General features: G+C 44.8%; 1 pseudogene; it reads left to right on the forward strand.

Annotated features, from left to right (window-relative positions):
- The first annotated feature begins 370 nt into the window (after positions 1 to 370).
- Positions 371 to 1,720, forward strand: LOC104991164 (annotated as a pseudogene).
- The last annotated feature ends 5,724 nt before the right edge of the window (positions 1,721 to 7,444 follow it).

The raw sequence follows: 7,444 nt of genomic DNA on the forward strand, positions 1-7,444 counted from the left end.
GGGATGAAGTTAATAAATACACATAGCAAAGTTGGCACTCTTGAACATTGGCCTTTTGGCGCATCCAGGCGAAGGGATTGGTGGTGAGTCTTTAACTGAGGATAGCCTCAGGTGTCAGCATATATCAGTCCAGCTCAATACAGCAGATACCTTTTGAGGTCTTCTGTGTTCTGTGTTTTAGGCATTCTTCTAACCATTTGAGTAGAGCACAAAACAAAACAGACACAAATCACTTGAGCTTACATCCTAGTGGAGTGAGAGGGAAAGCCATAAACAAAATAAATCATTAAGGTTAAAAGATAGCTTTCTTGCAACAATTTTGCGACCAGGACACAGGTGTTGTGAAAACCACCGCTAAACCTAAGCAAAAATGGGAAAGGAGAAGACCCACATCCACATCCTTGTCATTGGGCATGTGGAAAGTCTACCACTACTGGCCATTTGATCCACAAATGTGGTGGGATTAACAAAAGAACCATTGAAGAGTTTGAGAAGGAGGCTGCCGAGATGGGAAAGGGCTCCTTCAAGCATGCCTGGGTCTTGGACAAACTGAAAGCTGAACATGAGTGTGGTATCACCATTGATATCTCCTTGTGGGAATTCAAGACCAGTAAGGGCTATGTGACCATCAATGATGCCCCAGGACACAGAGACATCATCAAAAACATGATTACAGGCACGTCCCAGGCTGACTGTGCTGTTCTGATGACTGCGGCTGGTGGTGGTGAATTTGAAGCGGGTATCTCCAAGAATGGGCAGATCCACGAGCATGCCCTTCTGGCTTACACTCTGGGTGTGAAACAACTAATTGTTGGAACTAACAAAATAGATTCCACTGAGCCACCCTACAGCCAGAAGAGAAATGAGGAAATTGTTGAGGAAGTCAGCACCTACGTTAAGAAAACTGGCTACAAACCTGACACAGTAGCATTTGTGCCAGTTTCTGACTGGAATGGCGACAAGATGCTAGAGCCAAGTGCTAACATGCCTTGATTCAAGGGATGGAAAGTCACCAGTAAAGATGACAATGCCAGTGGAACCACACTGCTTGAAGCTCTGGATGCATCCTGCCACCAACTCACCTGACAAACTCTTGTGTTTGATTCCCCCAGGACATCTACAGAATGGTGGTACTGATACTGCCACTGTGGATCAAGTGGAGACTGGTGTTCTCAAACCTGGCATGGTGGTCACCTTTGCTCCAGTCAGCGTAACAACTGAAGTCTATTGAAATGCACCATGAAGCACTGAGTAAAGGCCTTCCTGGGGACAATGTGGGCTTCAGTGTCAAGAACGTGTCTGTCAAAGATGTTTGTCATAGCAATGTGGCTGGTGACAGCAAAAATGACCCACTGATGTAAGAAGTTGGCTTCACAGCTCAGGTGATTATCTTGAACCATCCATCCCAAATCAGTGCTGGATATGCACCTGTGCTGGGCTGTCAAACAGCTCACATTGCTTGCAATTTTGCTGAGCTGAATGAGAAGACTGATCATCATTCTGAAGATGGCCTCAAAACTCTTGATGCCACCAATCATTGACATGGGTCCTGGCAAGTCCATCTGTTGGGAGCTTCTCTGAGTATCCTCCTCTGGGCCATTATGCTGTTCGTGACATGAGACAGGTGATTGCTGTGAGTGTCATCAAAGCAGTGAACAAGAAGGCAGCTAGAGCTTGCAAGGTCACCAAGTCTGCCAAACAAGCTCAGAAGACTAGATGAATATTATCACTAACACCTGCCAACCCAGCCTTAGTGGTGGAAGAAGGGTCTCAGAACTGTTTGCCTCAATTGGCCATGGAAGGTTAATGTAAAACACTGGGTAATGATAACAATGAATCACAAAACCTTCAGAAGGTGAGGTGAATGTTTTGTGGACCATGAGTTTTGTGTGTGGCAGTTCAGAACTTTTCAATAGAAACAATTTGACCAAAAATCTGTCACAGACCTTGAGACCCATTAAAACAATGGTTGAAAACTTGTGTCTCCTTTTGGCCAACACTGTAACTTCCTATAGTACTACTTAGGTAAGATTTGCCCATAATCTATCTCTGGTGAAACAAAAGAATTTTAAATTTCTGGGTTGGAGCTTCAGGTTTCTTAAACTTGTATAAGGAGAACTCATCTCTTTAAATAGATCTTAAAAAGTGTTGGTGTGACAATTCATAGGTTAGGATAGATGAGCAAAGAGTTACTATGTTTTATATGAAAGCAAGTTTATAAGAAGGTCAAATTTATAACACGAAAGCTCATGTAGCATATAAAATCTTTTATGGTTACATAAATATCAAGTAAATCAGTTACATCAAATTTTAGTTTCCTGGTTTTGAGAATGTGCATCCATTTATGATATTTAAGTAATTAATCTCAAATGTGAAGCTTAAACAGAATTGAGCCCTGCCCTGCTAGATTTAATTGTATCTAGAGTCTAGTAAGAATAAAAGATGCTAGGAGCTAAAAAGTAAAAAAAGATATTACATGAAAGTGCTATAGAGAAAAGAAAATGTTTAGCTCTCTAGACATAAAAAATGGTACCTTCATAAAGCCCTTCAGGATCCATGCCAGGTTGGTCAGAGAGTGTTATGTTTCTTATAATGAGACAATGAAGAGAACCATAAATGTGAGAAGTGTACATCTGCTGAGACCTATGCTTTGCATTTTGTAAAGAAAATAACATTTGGATGACTTCTGAACTATTTGTTGATCCATCAGAAAAGATCACTATATCATTTCCAAGATGTCAGTATAAACCTCATGGTACAGCTCGCCTCTTATTCAAAACTACGAGCAGTGAAAAAGCAAATGGATTTAAATAGGGCTCTTGAAATGAGATGTTCTTGAAAGAAGGATTTCAACAAGAGGACAGGACTAGGAAAATCTAGGCCATGGCTTGCATATAGAAATATAAAGTAAACAACAATATACAGACGAAAGTATCTTGATAAGCACTCCAAAAACAAAGAGTTACAGCAACAAGGTAAACCTCCTCAGAAAAGATTCCACTAAAGATGATGAAGTCCGTGACATTTTGTCTTACACTTGCGTAACCACCTTCCCAGCAGAGTGAACCATGATCGGGAGGTAGTCTCCTAAATTCTCACTAAAAGATACCAAGGCATATGAAGATACAGGGATACCTAGCCCATTCAAGGGAATAACAAACATATCCAGTAACTCACCATGAAAACTACGTGCATAAGTCTTACTTGACAAAGAATTCAAAACTATCATCTTAAATGCTGGATGAGCTAAAGAGGGAACACATATAGTAGGTTAAAATAAATCAGGGCACTAGAATTCCTAGTGCTGCTTGCCAAGTTATGCCTTTGTCTGTCCACTGGATCAGTTGGTGAGTGGCAGCAAAACAGCCAGGGGGTCCCCTTTCAAAAACTCTCCTGAAATGGCAGAGGGAGAGAGGAAGCCTCAGCACCTTGCCCCTTGGGCCTGGGATCTGTCATCTGTGGTAACATTGACACCCATCTCTGTATCCCTTGTGGCCTCACACCACTTGCCCTACCTATATTTGGCCAGACCAGTTTCATATCAGGAAAGCCTTTGGCACCTCCAGGGAGACTTCTCTCAGCCCAGACTTGGAAAACATGCAACTCCTGCTGGGCGGGAGGCTTTGGACTCCCTGCTGGAAGAAATAAAAGGATACTGCTCACCATTGTCCTAGATCAGAGATACGTGCATGTGTGCTCAGTCGCTAAGTCGTGTCTGACTCTTTGTGACCCAATGTACTGTAGCCTGGGTGTTCCAGAACCAATAAAGCATACTTCCTGCCCCAGAGGTGAGAGTCTGGGTGGGACAGTCGTGCAAATCAACTTACCAGAAGTGACAGTTCAGTTGTGCAAAATACTGTGATGGAGAAAAGTCCCTGGCATGTTTGTGTGCACAGCAGAGAGGGGACAGGAGACCAAGGACTGGGGTGATCTTGGAGCAAGAAAGGGTTCCTTACGGAGGAAGGAATATCAAAGACTAGAAGAACAAGTGCAAGATCAAAATGGGAAATAGTGGTTTCAGAGGAGAGCTGTAAGTGTAAAGGCCTTGAGACAGGGCAGGACTGAAAGTGTGTGTGTGTATGTGTGTGTGTGTGTGTGCGTGTGTGTGTGTGTGTGTGAATGGGGAGGGTGACTGAAGGCAAATTTGAGACATACTGTAGAGAGAGATGAGGCTGTAGGAGAAAAACAGAGTTCAGATGTTCAGGTGGAAGGTCTGGGGGATGAGAGACAAAATCCTGGATGAAAAGGGGCTCTTATCAAATCATCTCATTTGGGGTATGGGGGATCCAGAACAAAGTCTCCACTCCACTGGTCTGAAATGTGTCTTGAGCTGCTGTCCTGTACAGATGTCTATCCTGTATAAATGGGGCCCTCTAAATGCACCATCTCTAGGGAATAATGAGAATGTCAAGGTGATTCCCACCTCAGCTGTTCCGCAGAAGCCAGTGACCAGAGACTTTCCTCTGTGGCCTGAGGGAGCCAGAGATCAGTGCATAGTGAGAGCGTTGATATGAGTTTATGCAGTCTACCACAAGAAAAACATATGGAAGTTTTGCATGTTTAGTAGACATGACATCAGGGAAAAGAGGCAGAATTGCAAAGACAGGACCTTGAAAACGGGCAACAAGAAAAAGGAATGGAATGAGGGAGGAAGGGAGAAATGAGAGTATTTGTCCTTTGTGTCCCTTGATATTGCTTCAGAATTGCATCCAACTGGGCCTGCCTCCCTCACATCAGAAGTTTTATAAAAGTGTCTGTTCAGATAAGCCTCCCTTCCTGGAGAACAAATGCTTTTGTACTACTTGATAGGGAAATACTTTTCCCTGGATTGGTTTTTTGAGTACTGGACCCTCCAGGATCACTGGGGAGCTTCTGCAAGGTGGGTGCAGGGTCTCACATCAACTATGTCAATACTCACGGCTGCCATTCCCTGAGGGCCTAGTATGTATCAGACATCCTGTCATGTGAGTTACAAATAAACTGGCAGTTATCTTTCCAACAGTCTTGTAAGCTGAGTATCAGTTAAGTGTTAACAGAAGAGCAAAACTGAGCCAGAGACTTCAAGTGATTTGCCCAAGGTGACACAGAGGATTAGTGGCAAAGCAGAACAAGTCCCCAAGGTGTGGGCACATCCTTCACCACCCTGGCCCCTGAGAAGCTCTCCCAGGCTGGATCAGGCCTCTGCCTCCTGCCCTGAGCCCCTAGAGGTTCCTGCTCTCTTCGTTATTCCTGACTACTGCATAACAAGTTACCCCCAAACATGGTGGCCTAAAACGATACCATTATTTGCTCCAGCATTTGTGCAGCAGGGACCCAGGTATGAATTAACCAGGTCCTCCTTTATCCATCTCTCACAAGGCCATGATCAAGGTGTTAGTTCAACTGTGGTCTCGTCTGAGGGTGTGACTGGGGGAGGGTCAACTTCCAAGCTCACTCATGCGGCTATTGTTTGGATCCAGGTCCTTGTGCGTTATTGGACTGGGGGCCTCAGTTCCTCTCTGGTCTATCGTTGGCCAGAGACTATCATCAGATCCTTGCTATGTGGCCCTCTCCATCAGAGCAAGAATGCAAAATGCAAACTGAATCAGAGAGAGAGAGGGAGAGAGGGAGAATGAGTGCCAACAAGACAGAAGTCACAGTCTTGGTATAATCTAACCTCAGAAATGACATGTCACCATGTTTGCCAAATTCTGTCGATTAGAAGCAAGTTACTAAGTCCAGTCCACACTCAAAGGGAAGGATTATACAGGGCAGGAGTGCCAGGATGCAAGGGTCTGCAAAGCCATTTTAGAAGGCTGTCTACCACATTTGCTCTCTGTATCCACCTCAGTATAGTGAGCGACTGCAGGTATCAGCGGCTTTGATGTGGAAAATGGTTGATGGGTCACCTTGGAGAGTGCTGTGTGGTCTGGTGATCCTAGCCGGCTCCCAGTAGACCCATTGGATGAGTCTCATCAGGACTCAGATCTGCATAGTCTTGCCTTCCTCCCCATCCCCATCAGTCATACCTGGTCATTGAGCCCAGGGGGTGTGATAGCAGCTGACAAGGGACCAGCCCTCTGTGTGAATGGAACACTCCTATCACTTGAGCAAGGCTGGGACTCAAGGTGGTGCTCTTGGCCTCTCTTGGTAAAACAGAGAGCTCAGCTCTACCACTGAGACAGGGCCCACTTCAAGAGAAGAAATTTATAGATGGGAGAGGGCTGAGTGCTGGGTTATCTGGAAAAGCTGCTGAGATGTTCTTGCTTTTGCTCTCTGACTTCGGATTCAGGGTTGTAGAATCCTCCAAGTTCACCAGGAGGCATCAGGGGACCATTTCCAAGGTGATATGGAGTCACCCATAGAGGAGGCAGAACGGCTGTGAAGCTGCATAAAGACATAGGGTTATTCAAACGCCCGGGAGGGGGACCTACTTCAGGGAGGACATGAGTGAGTGTGAGTCAGGGAATTATGTAAAGTTTAAAAATAAAATAAAATTAAAAAAAAAGATATTTAATTCAAAACTAGAGAGAGCTGTAAAGCACTTATGGCAAAGTGTTATTAAATAGGGGTGCTAGCTGTTGTACTAGTCTCTCTGTTTTTCTGCACATTTGAAATATTATAATAGAAAATACTCCAAAAAATGGAAAACAGCTGAGGAGAAACTCTCAGAGCCCCTGCATCCCACATTTCCTTGATGTGGCTCAGAGCCAAGCACAGCAAGTCGAAGGGGCCTGGAGGACTTGGGAGTTTCCAAGGAAACAAATGGTTCTCTTAGGCCATGGGAGTATGGAAGCCTTAGGGCTGGACTTCCCTAGCAGAGACTAAGCCAGGAGCAGAACATTCCCAGAAGAGCCCAGGCTCTTCTCAATTCTGGGAAGCACTCACCAAACGTAGCTCTTCCCCTACTGCTGTTTTCCTGCAATACATACCAAGAGCAGCTTACAAAAGGACATGGCATCATATTATGTGATCAACAACCTGAGGTTATAGATGAGATCATGTGCTGGAGGGATTCTTTCTAAGGATGGGGTGGGGGTCTTTGGGATCAGTGGCTCTAATGTCTCTAAAGCTTTGATTTCTGTGACATCTTCTATCCTTTAGTCCCAGCCAACCTGTCCATTTACTCAGGATCCTTGCGGTCCCACCATGCCCCCACCCGCACCCCAATGGCTATCACTCAGTCACACCCAACAGCCACCCTTTTTGAAATGTTTGAAACTAGTAGAACAATTACTGTCCATCAAACACATTCCTATCCCAACAGTGACTGAGAGATAAGCAGTTCTGCTCTAGGTACAGGAGTACCGACTCTTATGGCTAAGCAATGGGCTAGCTCCCTCCTCCAACATGTCCCCCCAACCCCCACCAACAGAGGCAAGCCATAACCACAAGAGGTGGATATCGATGTGCAAAGGGACAATAAATATCATGGAGCCAAAAGAATCAAGAGTGCCCAGTGACA

Source organism: Bison bison, unplaced genomic scaffold (assembly GCF_000754665.1).
Source record: "Bison bison bison isolate TAMUID 2011002044 unplaced genomic scaffold, Bison_UMD1.0 scf7180017847631, whole genome shotgun sequence".
NCBI lineage: Eukaryota > Metazoa > Chordata > Mammalia > Artiodactyla > Bovidae > Bison > Bison bison.